Source organism: Pleurodeles waltl, chromosome 2_2 (assembly GCF_031143425.1).
Source record: "Pleurodeles waltl isolate 20211129_DDA chromosome 2_2, aPleWal1.hap1.20221129, whole genome shotgun sequence".
Lineage (NCBI taxonomy): Eukaryota > Metazoa > Chordata > Amphibia > Caudata > Salamandridae > Pleurodeles > Pleurodeles waltl.
Genome location: NC_090439.1, coordinates 348,519,069 through 348,537,821, shown reverse-complemented (window position 1 = coordinate 348,537,821; position 18,753 = coordinate 348,519,069).

Sequence of the window (18,753 nt, the reverse complement as noted above, 5' to 3'; positions counted from 1 at the left end):
AAGCTGTGTGGGGACATGTGATGATTGTTACCCAATCTGCCAGATAAGTAGCTGACTGTGTGTAATGCTAGGGAAACCTACTGGGTAATTGTTGCACAATGTGAAGGAAGACAAATGCTAGCAGTCAGGTAGCTTATGTTTTCTACACATACCGGTTGCCTGTAGCAGTATGTAATGTAGTGCTGCCTTTGTGTCAGACAAGCAACACGTTAATGACTCAATTTGAACTGTACAGGTCACAATAGCCAGTGAAAAATGGATGTTGAAACATCATACCTACATATGTAGACGCCATAGCTAGACTGACATTTGTAAAGCCAATATGATGCTATAAATGAGTGCTGCCTTCACGTCAATTGAAGTTAGCTATGTTGTCCACACATATGTCACATGTGTGTCTGGTTGGTGTGTGGAGAAAATGACCACATAGGCTGTTTGAGTTTGAGGGGTCATGCAGTCCTCAAGTAACCAGCTTTTGGATGTCTCTCTTGGATGCACATGATGAGATGAATGCACCCCTATATTGTTGGGGCATACTAATGGAGGTGCATCTTTGACACCACATGACTGTCCAGGCCACTGCATGTGTGTAGTAGGGTGTGTAACTGTAGCAGGAGACTCATCCAATGTAAATGTTGCTCAAGAATTATTCTCCATTATTATTCTTTCTCCATCACATGAATGTGAGTATTACCTCAGGGAGCATGTTACAAAGACAAATCTGACTACTTCTGATGCAACATCATATGTGATGCTTACGATTGTGTTAACGCGTCCCTTTATGTCAATTTATACACATTAGGACTCGTTTTAGGCCAATGAATCTCTTGACCCAGTGGTGAGACACCGTAGGACAAGATAACTGATCAATATATTGAGTAATATGTCAATAATGTCACCAATATTTATCACCACAATACACTTTACTTTGGATAAAGACATTGATTAAACTGTCGGCGCAACCATGACCTTTCAGTCATGAATAACCACACCCTTTGATAGAATTTTTATGAATTTTATTCCCTATTGATTACAGTCTACTAGCAGGAGAGTTAATCTCAAAACCAAGAACCATAAGAGCATTGTTACAACATGGCAACCGTAGTAAGATTTCATTAATGCGAGAATCATAAACATAAGAATGTAACATGGAGTAAGCATAGATCAGAATACAAGAATTTTTCGTAGTTCTCAGTTCAGCATAGTGTAACGTCAGTCAAAGTGATTACCTACCCTAACCACTAATTAGCATTAGCATGTTGGGCTTCATGCAGAACAATTGAGAACACCAATTTAGAAAACATCTAGCTATGCCCTCTATCCAAAAATACTGCAGTTGGTACCTAGAAAGAAAAGCAAGCAGACAAATTACAATAGCATTGTCATAATTACCCTCCAAGGATTTATTCAGCACACAGGATCAGACTTCGTCTTCAGGTCATCAGTCGAATCTCCTTAAGTCTAGCTTTGTCTAAGAGACAGGGAGCACTTCCCTCATAAGGAGGAGAAGTGTAAGGGTAGTCTATGGGCAAGGATAATTTTATTAAGTCCCCAATCACCAAACAGAGTGACAGAGTTTCTGGATAAAATCATCAGCATTCCCTACCTAGTTCTCTCGACCCTTCTGTGACATGAGTTTTTATCCCTTTTTGTATCCCCTTCCCCCAAAATTCTATTGGTCATTTACTATACCCCGCTATCTTTGACCTATCAAATTATACATTAGGTAATCCCAATTGTCACCCCACGATAATTTACAACACTTTGATTGGTCTTCATAATTGACGTCTTCAGAGGTGGCACATCCTGTATTAGTTAATCCTTTTGGCACGTTCCTCGGTCATAAGTTCTCCAATCCGTTGGTTAAATGTCCTTGAATATTTCTTTCAATCTACTTTGTTGCGAATTGTCTAATAATCCATACAAGAGCGGCTAACATGCGGATGGGAACAAAACCATTATGGTTACATGAAATGAAGAAAAAGAACAAATGCAGGGTCATGGCCCTCTGTGAGTCAGCACACTGTAAAACAGAGAAAAATGCTTTAATATGAGAGCTTAGGCCACTAAATCCACAGCTCACGCTAACTTAAGGCCTATGGTTTAATGCGATATTGTAAACGCCAATATAAGCTCGATTAATCATCATGCAAGCAATCATTTTCATAATCAACATTAGTTTGTGCACGCAATGGTATTTCTACGTTTCATTGACATAATTCAAATGCACATTAAACAAATTACCATTCATTGTCGTTTTCTATGCGGCATTTGTTAGACATTTATATAAGCATTATACTTCTAATAATTAACATATTCAAACTACGCTCTCTCAGTCCCTCCTCTGATGACGTTCGTCATCACACAAACCTTTTTCAATTTCTTGCCTTGCGCATAATGCGCATTTCGACATCTTGCCCTTTATGTGTGCTTTCCCAAATTTCATTGAATACTTTCTCTCTTTCCCTTTCTTCATTTCTTTTTGTTCTTTTAGTCCAATTTCTCTTACTTTTGTCATTAATTTTGCATGCCCCCCATAATCCTAATTGGCACATCAAGATAATCAGTAACCCCATTAATATTTTTGCAAGTACCCCATTCCAAATGTTGGTAAGCCAACTCCCAACTCTGGCAATTCCCTTTCCAAATTTCTCCCAAACACCAAGTTCTTTCAAATCCTTCAATCTGTACTATTTCTAGGAAGGTTAGTGAGCATACTTCTAATTTTCTTACTTTTATCTGGAATATAGGAACAACAATGACGCTCATTGAGCACCTTGCAGACCCCTCCACTCTTTGCTAAAAGAATGTCTAAAGCAAGCCGATTTTGAAGAGTCATAGCACTTTCTGCAGCAAGTTCAGTATCCATCAGGAGTATAGCCCCTGTAAAATTTGTCAGCATGTTATCCACAATAGTAGACAACTTTTGTATCTTCATAGAGTTTAAGATAACCCCTACTGAAGGGATTATTACTCCAAATATGTCACCAATGACAGCCACCACTGATTCTCGTTTTTGTCTAGTATGTTGTATTTCAGACGTTTTAGGTATCTGTTTTAGGTCATCAATCTGGTAGATCTTTGGGAAAATTATTCCCAAATAACATGTCCCATACCATCCTTTAGGAAGACGGTAATATGCATTAAGCCCACAGATGTAATAGATTCCAGGGATCGCTGGATCTTGTCCATTCAACATAAAAGTCCATTTACTCTGAAACAAAAACACATGCCTGCATTCCCTCGTTCCCACAAATAAATTGTCTTACTCATATTTAGGTCTATATATACAAAGCCTTCATACATGTAATGCATCTATAGCTAATTTCCCTTGTGTTTTGATTGCAGTGTAAGCATAATCATTTGCATATGCACGTTTCTCTAATCCTTTTTCTAATCTTTCCTTTAATGCTTTGCGTCTATCATCAGTGTGGTCTAAAAAGCTCTTTTCTACAGGTGATAGTAAGCAGGTCAAATTATTGCGATGTGCATAAGCAGTTTCAAATGTAAGTGTCGGCTCAAAGAAACCTCTAACTAATTTTATATCATGTTCTTTAGCTAATCTATTCAAAAATTCAATCACAGGCACAAAGGAAAACACAACATCCAGGTTTGAATAGAAATATTGCACATGCTCTTGATTATAGAATCTGGTTAATAGCAAGCTACAACTAATCCCATAGATTAAAGGGAGGCTATGATAAGTAACTCCCTCCTGCACAGATGAAGGAATCTTAGTGCACACATAACAGTCTTTCGCATCCATAGTCTCCACATATTCATTTAGCAAGCGATAGAAGAGATTAGTAGAAAGTTCCCCCTTTGAATTAGTTCCCTCATGCATGTGTCGTGCGTCCTGTTCGAATTTCTCCCATGGTGTTAGTGTTGTAGTCATAGGTTTTGAGGTAGCATTAATAGTCTTTTTCTCCAACCACGGCATTCCTACAATCACACCCACAATCATTATTGCACACGCAATACCTACTATAAGGCTCAACCATCCACACACTTTACTTTTCTTGCTACTACTTCTATTATTAGCCATGTCTGTGTACAATCAGATAGCAGAATAACAGTCAAACAGAGCATGATCAAACTCTTTTTCTTTTGTATTTACAGCGTTTTCACTCGCAGCAGGATCCCTTTTTGTCAAATCAGGTTAGCAGCTTGTCGCAATCAGGTTTCTCAAATCAATTCCGGTTCTAGTGTCAATTTCGGTAGTTTATACAGTCTCTCTTTTTCCTTTCTTTAAATTTAAAAAATTTCAGATTTTAACCAAGACTTCCTTAGACTCGTTCAGGTACCGTAGTATTGGCCTGGTACCTCTCGATCAAAACAGAATGCCAGGAATTCTTGTTGCCATTCAGATGTTGTAGCATAAGCCCATTCAGGACCTGTATATCTCCTGTTTGCAATTCTTTTTCTTTTCAATTTTCGTTCACCTTGTTGTTCTCCTTCGCTCAAGTCTTCTACTCGAGATGTATCACCTTCCTCTAATACTGTGTCTCATGGCACACCTCGTATTTTAGAAAGTGGTTTGTTTGGTTTGTCTTCACCCTTATGTCTCTGATGTGTCTTTTCAGAACTTTGGACAGTACCCTCCTCTTGTACTATGGTGTTTTCGCTTGATGGACCTGCAATTGGCTCAGGAGATTTTGGCTCACTCTGACTTCTCTCTTGTATTTCTCCTTCCTCTTCTTCTTCTACTTCTGGGTCTGTACCATGTTCAAGTTCTAGCCCGTATCTGTCTATTTCTGGGAGGACTTCCTCTGGATTTTGTTCTCTTGTCGTTTCTATTGAGATAGGCTCTCTGTCACCTCTCTCGAACTCATTGACTGTTTGAGGGACGAGGCTGTTCTCAGTGAGCTCTCCAGCAGTCTCAGTTCTTTCTTGATTGTTTTCTAGACCTGAGACTTCTCCCTCTGAAACAGGCGTGCTGGTAACTTCGAACTCTTCTTCATCTGGACATGTTACCCTTTTGGTGTGGCTAGCATGTATCCAGTTTGGAATTCCGGCACAGTTTACAGCAGTGGTAGTTGTCAAAATCACTTGATAGGGCCCTTTCCAACGTAGCTCCGGACACGACTTTCTCACATGCTTTTTGACAACCACCCAGTCACCAGCTTGCAGAGAGTGGCCTGGATCTCCGATCGGTGGCAAAGTGTTAGCTTCCACCTGGTGAGAGAAAGAGCGAATCACATCAGCCAAACCTTTGCAGTAATCCAACACCATATCATCTGTAATATTCACTAGAGCATTTGCAGGTACTTCTGGTAACCTCATAGCTCTGCCCATGAAGATTTCAGGGGGGACAATCCCGTTTTCTTATCTGGGGTGTTCTCATTGACATCAGCACTAGAGGTAATGCATCTGGCCACTTCATATTGGTAGCTGCGCACATTTTTGCCATTTTCGATTTCAGGGTACCGTTCATCTGTTCTACTAGTCCTGATGCTTCAGGGCGATAGCTACAATGCAGCTTCTGTTCGATGTTAAGTGCGGCACACAGAAGTTTGATCACCTCATTGTCGAAGTGTCTGCCCCTATCTGATTCTATAGAGGTCGGAAACCCGAATCTTGGTATTAGTTCCCTAAGCAGTAGTTTTGCAACTGTGAGACTGTCATTTCTTCGTGTAGGGTATGCCTCAATCCAGTGACTGAAAACACACACAATCACCAACACATATTTCAATCCTCCGCAAACAGGCATCTCAATGAAATCCATTTGCATATTGCTAAATGGACCTCCAGCTCTCCCAATGTGGCTCAAAGTTACCACTGTCCCTTTTCCTGCATTCATCTGTTGATAGATGATGCACCTGTGACATATGACTTCGGCAGCATGTCTGAATTTAGGATTGAACCAATCAATTTTAAATGACCTGATCATTGCGTCCCTCCCAAGGTGAGCTTGTCCATGGTACAGTCGGGCAAATTGTGATAAAAGACTATTTGGTAGAACTAATTTTCCTTCTTCTGAAACCCATATGTCATCAGCTCTCTGGGTACATTGCATTCTTTGCCAAGAATGTTTCTCTTCTTTGCTTGCACGGCTCTGTAATGTCTTTAACTCATCTAAGGTATCATCTACTCATAATGCAAGATTCAAACATGTGTCATTTTCAGTCTGTGGTAACAATTCCCATTGCTCCTTGAACGATATACAGTTCAATGCGCAAAATCTTGCGACTTGATCTGCATAGCCATTTCCCATGGACACAGAGGGGCATATTTATTCTCAGTTTGCGCCGATTGTGCGTAACAATTTTTGACGCACAATCAGTGCAAACGTTGCCCCGTATTTAAACTTTGACGCCCGGGCCCGTGGACGACAAAATTCCGCTGTGTGCGTCATTTTTTGGATGTGGCAACCCGCCCTGCGTTAATGATATGCAAGGTAGGCGTTCCCGTCCAAAAAATGGCTTAACGGCCGTGCGTCATATTTATGCTTTCGGGCCGGGAGGTGGAGCCAGAAAATGACACACAGCCCGATTTGCGTCAAAAAATAACGCCTGGGTCAGGGCAGGCGTTAAAATGGGGCAAACACACCTGTATTTAATCAGAACACACAGAACAAACAGCAGAGCAGCCGAGCAGCAACAGGGAGCCATGGAGGTCATTCTAATCCAGCGTCCACGCAGACGCAGAGCCCAGCAGCAACAACAGCAGCTACAACAACACCAGCAGGGACCCCAAAGGCAGCGCAGAAGGCAGGAGAGGATATTCCACCCCAGAACAACCCTTCAGGGCCTCAGGGAACACGACATCCTACAGAGGTACCGGTTGAACTGGCAGGCCATTCAGCAGCTGCTACGAAATATCGAACAGCAGTTGTCCCCCACTTTGGTGACACCCCACACCATACCAACAGAAACAAAGCTGCTTGCCGTACTTCACATGCTGGCAAGTGGCTCATTTCAAACAACTAGTGCCCTGGTAGGCGGAATATCACAACCATCATTCTCCGCATTTCTGCCCAAAGTACTGGATGCCATCATTCGCCTGACACCCGCCACATCTGCTTCCCTAACACACTGCAGAAGCAGCAGGAAACTAAACAGGGGTTCTACGCAATCAGTGGCTTCCCACACATCCTTGGTGCAATCGACTGCACACATGTACGCCTTGTGCCACCTGCTGCAACTGAACACCTCTACCGCAACAGGAAGCACACACATTCAATCAACGTGCAGGCCATAGTCGATCACCAAGGAATGTTCACCAACATCGTGGCTAAATATCCTGGGAGTGTACATGACTCATTCATCTTCCGTCACTGCACCATCAACCAACACTTCCAGGATGGACGGTATGGCAATGGACTACTTGTTGGTAAGTACAAAAACCTACTTATATATACACTGCACAGCAACCCTCTAGGACACACAACACATACACCACAACAGCAACATGTCAACAGGAACACACTGAGGTCCTGACATCACTAGCCATGTTTCTTAAGTCACCATTGAACCTGTCACACATCAGAATTTACTGTACAGCCTAATGTTAAGACATTAATGAGTGTGGTTGCCGAAATGTCACCTTGCAAATTGTAAGTGTCCCAATGACCTTTACATTAATCCATTGCCTAAGTCTAAAGGTATGGGATGTCCAGGGTACATTGATATGAACGTGTTAACAACACTTTCAATTTTAACTCTGCATGGAACTATCATCTCACCCCAAGTGAAGACACACGGACACCTGTATCACAAGTCACAATGCTAGGGAGGGCACACTATACTGAAAATCCCAAAACATACTGATGACAAACGGTTAGCAGACAAACACTTGCTCAGCCAAGGAAACAACACAATGCAGATGGTATAGCCTACAAGTATAGGATGTCACATCAGTACACAAAAGAGTCACAGACAACACAAGACAACTACTGCCATGAAAGGTCTTTTCAATAGTGCCAGCTACATCAACATGATTCCATTCTTTTTCTCTTTCAGCTGATCAGGGGTATGGCATACAGTCATGGATAATGACACCATTTGGCAACCCGAGTACAGCTGCAGAGCGTGCACACAACGAGGCCCATAAGAGGACACGCAGCATTGTCGAGCGGACCTTCGGCATCCTCAAGTCAAGGTTCCGCTGCCTCGACATCACTGGTGGTAGCCTCCTATATTCCCCCGAGATGGTCTGTAAGATCATACTAACATGTTCCATCCTGCACAACATTTGCATCAAAAGGAACATTCCCCTCCTGGAACCAGACCCATACATGCCTGAAGATGAGGAAGAGGAGGATGCTGCCCTGCAACATGAGGGGGAACAACCAAACACGGCTGCTGGAGTGCGTAGGCGCCAACACATTGTGAACAATTTTTAAAAAATATTATCACCATCACCACTTAATGAACTATTGTAAATAAACACTGATAAGAAACACCACATCATGGTCTGGCTAATCATTTCTGCACACCTTTAGCTCTAAATATCAGAAGAAGAGTGTCGCCTCATGGAGAAATTATGATATAACAATCAGGACACAGAAAATACCACTACAAATGTGATGCCTATCATAAAACGGTCACATACACACACAATGTAAATGACTGACATCCTGTACAGTTCACCTTTGAAGGGCAATAGCTGAGGACCATACCTATTACACACATACATGTTGGAAACATGGTTCATCGCAGCATATGGCACACAACTAAAACACCATCACTCAACTAGGGGAAAACAGGCCTCATACATCAGGCAGTTGACATGCTTTTGCATCAGGAACAGGAATGTATGACCAGACCCTTGGCAGCAGTAATTCCAACTACATACAATCTTTGCAAAGACTATCTGTTACTAGAGTTACACATAAGCAGAACATACACACCACAAGTGCCACACATATGACAAGCATCCAGCACATCACATCCCATCTGCATGTCAGCCCTTTTCTAAAACCCTGACACACCCAAGCGCCTGATCACACCCCACCTGTCTGAAGAGGTCCCTGGAATACAAATATGTGTATCCTGATATTCCCTCATGTACACACACACACACTAACAAGAGTCATCCAGTGTGCCACACCCTTTCCTATGGTATACCATTGTCATAGTACTATCTGACTGCATGGAAGTCAGCTCAAATAATACACTGGCTTGGAGTTTTTAAGGCCTGGTATCACCTGTAGATTGCTTCCCGTGTGAAAGGTACTGTAGGCCATTTGAAAGCAAATCTCATCCGACAGGACTTGTCAGACACTGATGGAGGCCACACCAGTGATCACCTCCATGCACACCACCCACATTTACATGCACCGTCCCTGCTGATGCCTCCTACAGCATAGATGTAGTCATTTTGGCAATTACACCATTAAGCATTGCTACTAATGTTGCTGAGTAACACTGTATCTGGGTTCAAGTGTCACCTTCAAAACAACACAGGACATACACAGTTTGACATGTCAACTGTCTACTGCTCTCTCTGACCAGTCTTAGTCAGACCACTGATCATGTCAATTGTGAAAGAGCTGGATCCTGATTGACCCAGCATCCTGTCAGCCTGACTGGCACCTGTCCGTGGGTCACCCTAAAGATACCCGGTGGCCACATATGGACCACACTTGCTGTTCAAAACCTCTCTTTCCTCAGAGGCTAATTTGTCATTTGCCTCATCAATGTATACTCAAATACATTGTATTGCATCATCTGACTTTTATTTGTATCATATTTGTTACAGTGCCCTTGAATAGCTAAATCATGGCCCATCCGTTGTCTGGGCCTCATTAATGCCTAAACTACAAAGTGTGACAGTGTACCTGGGCCATAGCCTTTGATGGTGTACATGGCCTCCAGCAGAACCAGCAACCTCAGATAATGTCCCTGAAAAGTCGGCACATTTGAGGACCCTGACAGTTCACACGCTGAGTAACATTGTCCAAATAATAGAGATGGCTTGTGTCTGGTGTATACCAGCCATATTATTCTGCACAGAGGCTATGATGTTCCCAGATGCATTTCCATCCACAGAGGCCAACTTGAGTACAAATGTTGCAATGACACATGCCGGATCCTGACACCTGAGACATTCTCTCACTCAGCACACCAAGGTTGCCCAGTTAAAAGTCTCATTACACGTCTTCAGTGACAGGGTGGGACCAAACACGTGTAGGTTACCATGTCCTCAATGACTTTACTCACATTTATCTCCAAAGGATACATATTAGATACACGATTAGCTGCCACTAACTCATGATGAGACCTGGACGTAACAGTGACAACATACACCTTAACAGTTGATACAGGATCAACATTGGACCACACACATGTACATGTACCATCCAATCACCAAAGTGGTTGCAAGCAGCCTATCACAGTAGTGTCCCAATTGTAACCTAGCATGAAGATTGAAACATGCCACTAAACCAGGTAATGCATAAAGGGCCACATACATCAAAAACCTATTTGCAATTATGACATAAGGAACTTTGAGAATTTGCTATTAAATCTATGCTAAATGGTATGTCTGAATTCTCTAAAGAAGTAATAGGGCAAACTTTAAATTGGGAAATGGTATTACAGATTTGCAAAAAGAGACTCATACTCAATTTGCATCTATGGGGCTGCTGCCAATGGTTTAGCATTACAGAAATTGGGAAAACCGTTGATTAATTCGCAAGTCAGGAACAGCAAATCCAAGGGTGCTGGGGGCCTAAGTCCCCCTCTGCTGCACCCCAATTAAACACTTTTTACGGACACGTGAAGCACACACATGCTTAAGGGGCATGTGTGCGCTACATGTCTATAGTGAAACATATTTTTGCTACATTATCTCGTAATTAGCACATGGTTACCCCAAAAAATTGTTCAGCCGTCAATTGCATTACCTAAATGGCCATTTTGCAATTTGGAAAAGCTTGATACATGTGCTCACAAATTAGCTAATCAAGAATTCCTGTTAGCTCTTTCATATTTGGAAAGTCGCAATCAGCAATTATCTACATGTGTGCGCAATTATGAGTAATCTCCATTTTGGCCAATCATTACTATTGCACTGTGAATACCTTCCATACATCCTGTAAGGCACATTTGCTTTCGCTAACCCCAGTATTTATCATTTAGCACAGTTTGGTAAAGGAAATTTTCATGACTCATTAGGACATATAAAATACATATTTGTCATTATGCGTCATATTTTCACGCATACAGCTTGTGCGTCATATTTTTTGACGCACAGGAGTGCAAATAATGCTGAATCAAAATATTTTTAATAATTGGTAAATAATATTTGGATGCGGCTTAATTTTTACCTCTGGAAGTGTAAATTATGCCGCAACCAAATATTATTGACCAATTATTAAAAATATTTGGATTCAGCGTTATTTGCACTCCTGTGCGTCAAAAAATATGACGCACAAGCTGTATGTGTGAAAATATGACGCATAATGGAAAAAAACGGTGGCCATGTTATGCAGGATGTGATGTAATAGGATATCCTGTTTACAGATTCTGTACAGTGGGTGTACTTTCACTTTGCAGTCTGTGATTATTCTAGACTGTGTGGCTGTGTGCAGAGTGTTGTCCTGTGATTTTGTGCTTTTGTGTCCAGAGTGCCATCTTACTTGTTGTTTTGTCATTTAAATATTGTTGTAGAATACTGTCTGAGTGTGTGTTGTTTACATTTGTCCAGTCCAGTGTTGTATTTATTGTCTGTGGGAGTCTGTTGTGGGTACTGTTATATAGGGGATAGTTGGGTTCTTCTATTTGTTAAGTTTACTTTGTATTTCCTTACTCCAACTTTCCCCATTTTCCCCTTTCTTCTTTTTTTACCACTACATTTTCCCCTTTTCTGTGCATAAATGTCGGGTAGGCCACGTCTTTCCAGGATGGGTGAGGAGGAATTGGGGGGGTTCATATGGCTGTTGTGCCATTTCCTCCAACTGATGCTGGAGGCTGGGGGTAGGGTGATACAGGGGTATCACACTGAGGCCTGAAAAGTCCGGTGGGGGAAGGTGCGCCATCACTTGTTGCGTCTGTATGGGAGCCAACGCAATGAGCACCAGCTGAAGCACCGCTGGGCTGACCTGATCTCCAGGGAGCAAGATCTGCTGGACCACCTGGGAATCATGATTGGTGGCCATGTTGGTGAGTACAGATCATGTGAATGTGCACAATTAAAAGCTGTGTAGTGACATGAGATGATTGGTACACAATCTGCCAGATAAGTAGCTGACTGTGTGTAATGCTGAGGAAACATACAGGGTAATTGATGCACTATGTGAAGGATGACAAATGCTAGCAGTCGGGCAGCTCATGTTTTGCACACTTACAGGTTGCTTGTTGCTGAATGTAATTTAGTGCCGCCTTTGTGTCAGACAAGCAAAACATTAATGAGGCAATCAGGACTCTACAGGTCACAATTGCCAGTGAAGTATGGATGTACTAATATCATACCTACATATGTTGACGCTATACCTAGACTGACATTGGAAACCCTACATGATGCAGAAAATTAGTGCTGCCTTCACGTCAATTGATGATAGCAATGTGGCCCAGACATACGTCTCATGTGGGTCTGGTGAGTGTGTAAGGAAAGTGTTCACGGAAGTGCTATGCCTGTTAGGGATTACTGTGCTCCTTCATATTTTATTGATACATGCCAGATCTGAACATGAACCATATTTGGAAAGGAGTCAGGTGCCCTCAGCTAACATCTTAGACAGGTATTTTTTGTTTCTTGTGCCAAAATCCGATTAGGGATGGCAGTCCAAAGTTATGGACTAGGGTACAAACATCTATGTTTGGTGCCAATCACCATTGTTGGGACACATCAATTTATGAAACTTTTACAACATGAGGTATTGCCAAAGTCCCTGCCCCTCTGTACCATGTACATATCTGTCACAAATGTGTCATGACCACATAGGCTGTTTGACAGGTCATGCAGTCCTCAAGTAACCAGCCTTTGGATGTCTCTCTTGGATGCACATGATGAGACGAATACACACCAATATTCTTGCTGCTCACTAATGGAGGTGCATGTTTACCACCACATGACAGTCAGGGCCACTGCATGTGTGTAGAAGTGTGTGTAACTGTAGCAGGAGACCCATCCTATGTAAATGTTGGCCATGAAATATTCCATGCAGTATGAGAATGTCTGAAAGTGTTTCATTACTCATGTCAGCTTACACATTGTATTTTTAATTGAAATTGTTTGTCTGATTCTGAGCATATTCTTCCTTCCATGCTTTACAGGTGGACCTGCACCGTACACAGTGGGAGAGGTGGCTCGTTTTGAGGACCCCGACACCTACAGTGAGTGTTGACATGTGTTATGTTTTGTGTTTGCTGGTGATGTGTGATGGACTCCTGTGTGTTGAACACATTGCAAGGTGTGATGCGCTGCCCAATCATTAGTCTTGTTCCATTAGTGGGATTTCAGTTCTTAGAATATTTTGAGTTGACCAATGCTTATCCATTTGTCTGATCTTGGGTTTGTAGGCCATTCCTGTAGGGCCCTCTATGAGAAACTGGGGTGAGTCATGTGGAATGCACTAGTTACAAGAAGAGTTGCACTGGGACTCGTCTCGGACTGAGTGAATGTCAGACTGACATTCTCCCAGATAGCTTCTGCAAATGGCTTTTCTGAAGACTGCTGCTTCCCTATTAACCGATGTACTGAGTACACTGTAGGTTGAACCTTCTGGGAGCATGTACTTCCACAAGTTGTACTACAAGTGTGTGGAACTAGAGTGCAAAGGCCTAGGTGTGCATGCTATTCATGATCATGGGTGTTCTTGCTCCTCTGTGTCTGTTGAAAATTATGCCTCACTGGAAGTATGTGATGTTGACCTAGGTCAGTACATTCTGACATGTGTGGGCCTTGGATAGGACAAGGTTTAGCTGACTCCAATTTGTTGATAGCCCTTACTGGTGGTCTGTGTGTAGAGCCAAACACATGTTGAGCTTTCTATACACTCCTGGGTGTGCATGTAGTTTGGAATTGTTTGTTGTTCTCCCCCCCCCCCTCAAACACAGGCATGGGTTTGTGAATAGGGTACCTAGCACTGAAGCAACCAGTATGTTACACATACTTGTGACTATTTGAAAAAAAATGTGAACCTAGTGTACACACTCAGGTATAGCACATGAGTACTGTACTAGCAAATCCCATTACAAATCGCAGACCTTGAGGTTTGTGATTATCATCACATACACTGACATATGTAGTCCAGGCAATAGGCGGAGGAGGTGCAGCATGATTGTTAGCTGACAACTGTCAGTACTTTGATGACAAGTTATTGCCAGTTGTTACCCATCATGTAGATTTTGTATGTGCTATGTGTGAGATGAACTTTGTAGGCAGGGTTTCCATTTACTTCCTATGAGACTTTCAATGATCTGTATGGTGATATGAGCTGTTACAAGTACAGTAGATGTATTGTCAGATTGACCACTTGTGCTATTTCACACAATGCAGTTCCTATGGTAAATAGTTGCCCTTTGTCTTCACAGCTGCAAACATGACACCTGCCCAGAAGCATGAATTTGAGAGGCGGGCCATGAGATACAGACACATCCTGCAGGTGCAGTCGGGGTTCCGAAGGATGGCCCGTACATACCAGTCTGATCGGCCCTCCGGAGCATGGTGGGCTTCACCACAGGGTGGCCCAAAGTTGCCCACTACAGCCACCACCACCACAACCACCGGTTCTCCCCAGGTGTCCCCACCCACATCGGGGACAGTTGTCCCTACATCTGCAGCACACCCAGGTCCCAGCAGTGTGACAGCTGCAGGACAGTCCAGTGGGCTAGGCTCTACACGGCCACAGAGCACCTCGGCCGGGACACAAACGGCACCAGCACCAACAATCGACCCTGCCGCATTCCTGGCTTTGGAACATAAGATGGACCAAGTTCTAAAGAAGGTGAACTATCTTAGCCATGATGTCAGCTACATCAAGAAGCGGGTCAAATCGATCAGGCGGACCCTCCGGATGGCCAACCTCTAGGAATATCTTTTTTCTATGGCCATAATTCCCTCCCCTCCCTCCTCTTTCCTTGTTCTCATGATTAGTGGGCTTGGGGGATTAGTGTTAGGTTAGTATAGGTTGTTAGTTTAGTTAGTGTTAGGGAGCTGGGTGGGGGGTCCTGATTCTTTCTACTTTTCCTTATTAAGTGCGTGGGTTGGTGGGTGGGCGGCAATGTTGGGGTTCCTGTGTGTTTCAAAAAAAAAAAATTTTTTTTTTTTTTAAAATAACACAAAAATATATGATTGTTTAGGATAGTATAGTATGTGTGTAGGTTAGTATGTGTTGTCCTCCATGTGTCCTGTCTCATAATGGTGGGTGGGGGGTTGATGTTTAGAACGATTCATTATATGTGAAGAGTAAGATTAGCTTAGGTTAGTTAGGGACAGTTGTGGGTAATGAGTAGTCAGGTTAGATTAGGGTAGGTATGACTTTTCCCTTAGTTGCCTCTGGTGTGATTAATTTTGAATAAATATATAGATAACCCTTTATATTATGTGTTAACTGCTACTTGATCATGGCCTTGGCATCAGTGTAGATGATTGTTGTTCTATGACATTTGTGTCCTATGCTACAAACAAATACAAACTGAGGTGTAAAATGGCAGCTACCCCAGTGCTACCTTGGTAAGAATCCACCATTTGTTAGAACCACCAATCGGAGTTGACATGGATCACAAAGAATTTTTGTCGATGAGTATGTTTTCTACGTCACAAAGTGTGCTTCCAGACTTGGTATTGTGGGGACAGTTTTAGGTCTGACTGCAGTGTGATGTTCAGGGACACATTCGAAGATGAGGTCTTGTTAACACTCTTGTCTTCTGTCTTCATAACTGACATAGATCATTTGTGTCAATATTCAGCATGATTACCTATTTGGATGTTAACTCAGAAAGATTGATTCATGCTGTGTTTTGTAGTGTTTGCTTAGATTAGACAGCACAGTTCAATGTGTTAGTATTGCATGGTGACAACATTTATCAGCCACTATTAGTTGACCTTGATATCTCTTGAGGAAGCATTATTCTGTCCAACACAGCATGATGGTGTGTGGTTTCTCACTTCATCAGTTATTCTCCTCAGGATGGGCAGGCTATGATGCAATCCTGGCCACTGTGCAGATGGTTCTGACTACATGATGTCAGGACAGTTGTATTGACAAGCTACATGATTGGCACACAGGCACATTTGTGTTATCTACTGCACAGTTGATGTGTCAAATTACACAGAGACATATTTGTTGTGCAAGTGCTATTTATTGATAGGTGCTGTAGTGCAATATGTACATTGTCCATGTTTTCTGAGTCCGTTCTAGTGAAATCTTACATGGTGATCCTACAGAAGGGGTGTAGGTAATGCTACTGACATGCTAGGGTGATGTTACAGGCAGTGCAGAGGGGCAGGATTTGCCGATTAGTAGGAGAGAGACATTAACTGGGCATGCTGACAAGTTATACAGTGGTTAGCGGAACAGTCATTGAGTATAGTTGTTGTAAGACTGGCATTTGACAAAACGTTGGACCTTGGTCAAAGTAGGCCATGGTGCAGGAACTAGTGCTTCCGGGTACTCTTCCGTGTGAATGTGATCTGTTCCATGTCTTCTTCTTCTGATGTGTGTGTTGCCTGCTTCATCCTTGTTGTTGTTGGTTGTGAAGGGGCAACACACACCTCAGTGTTAGAAGACGTGGAGTCAGACATCCTGGTCGCTGCTCCCTGTGAAGGTCTTAAGGGCAGTACTGCAGCAAGGAGGATCTGCTGGTTCCTGAGAATAGCAGCCACATCACGATGGTAGGCAGCCAGGTCGGCCCTGAGGGAGTCATGATTGCATTCGTGCATGCAGTGGAAGGTTTGGGGTGCGAGGTGTTGTGGCAACTCCCTTACTGCAGTAGTGAATTCCTTGACAGTTTCTTGTAGTCCTTGCAGTATGGATGTTAGGGCTTGCATAGCTGCTGCCTGATCTGCAGATGACATCATGCACAAGCGCACACCCTCAAGGCTGGCTGCCATAGTTTGCATCCCCACCCGCACCTCCTTGGCCAGCTCCCGCTGTACTCCAACTACAGTTCTCTCAAAGCTGGTTCCAGTGTCGTCTGAGTCCTCAGCTGTATTGGAGCTGGCAGGTCTTACAATTGGGGTGGTGGGTGGATCCTCTGCGATGGCTGCTTGTTCTGTGCTCCTCCTTGTGACTGAAGGTGGGGTCTGGAGGGTTTTAAGGACCTTTTGGATGGTCTCCTGGGGCATGTTTATGGGCTCGTCATCCATGTCATCAGGGAAATCTGGGACAGGCATATCGGCAGGAGATCCATCTTCCTCTGCAATGAAACAGGGTACAATTAGTGTGTCTGTGTTGTGACAATTTTGACATGATGTGCCTGCCTTTCGATGAATTCACTTTGTGATCTTGTTTTGTATTAATATCTGCAGTCCTTCAGATGGGCATTGTTTCAGGCCTATGGCCCACCTGTGTGTCACATGTATGTTATTGAGTTATCAGACTTGTCAGCCTCATTGCCTCTAGGTGTTGGTTTATGCCAAATACAGAATAGCCACCTTTTTGTCCTACTCAACCCTCCGTGTATATCCATTCTCCTGGTGAGACTTTTCACTGGCTGTAGGTGTTCTGATAGCCCTGGCAGCACACTTAACTATCAGGACCTGCCCCAATCCCTGATCTTTCACATCGACTTAATTGCACTTGACATGTAGCATTTCCTATGCATGGCAATGTTATGATATGATATGGATGTTGACATTGTTGATGTGTCCTGCTGATGTTGGGTAATGTGTGTTACATTGGATTGCCCTTATAGTCTTATCAGTGTCTTATTTTGTTCTCTGACTGTGCAGGTGTATTTCAGTGACCAGTTCCATGTGTCCCCTCCTCAATGCTGTTGTCTGAGCAGTATGACATTTGTGATGTTGCCCTGTTAGCCAGGCACAGGATGGACCCTGACATATGCAGCATTGGTGTGTCCTTAGTGCTGTGTCACTCCTATTGTTGTTTACATTGGCTGATGTTTGTGACACCTATGGGCATTGACACATGAGTGTACTGGGGCCTTTGTCTTGTTTCAGGAGATTGTTGCAGATGTCATCCTCACCCCCTAATTTAGGTATGTATGTTCCATGGGGAGGTTACTGCCATTGGCTACTTGAGCTGCACACAGATCAGAGGTGGTAGTGGCAACTGTTGTTGCAGTTACATTGCAGTTGTTGGTTTGGCTAGAGGATTGCTAATAGGGCCCTAGTTAATGTAGGAGATATGTTGGCTGACGGGTGCCAGGATGTAAGTTTGACGTAGTGGCCTTCCCTCCTGCCGAGGCTTTCCGTTGCTCCATCGTTGGCATGACAGCATGCCCCCATGGGACTGTTGTTGGTGTAGTGTAATGTTGTGCCCCAGCTTATCTTTGTGCAGGCCATGCCCCCCTGCCGTGCCCCTTTACCCATGCCACTCCATGTATATGATGACTTACATGCAATGTGTAGTAGGTATTCCACCCCCCTGCTTACAGTTGACATTATTGCATTATAAATCCCCATGCGACTTACCCTGCATGTGCGTTGTCTCGTGGTAGTCTGCGCTGTCCTGTCCTTGAATCCCTGTGACAATCTCCTCAGGGATGACGGCTGCGACGATCTCCTCCATGTGGTCCAGGGCCTCCTGGTGTGCTGGACTCCCCCCTCCAGTCGGCAGTGCTGCCTTCCTGTTCCTGGCCAGCTTTTCCTTGGTCCTGCGTTTGCAGTCATGCCAGCGTTTCT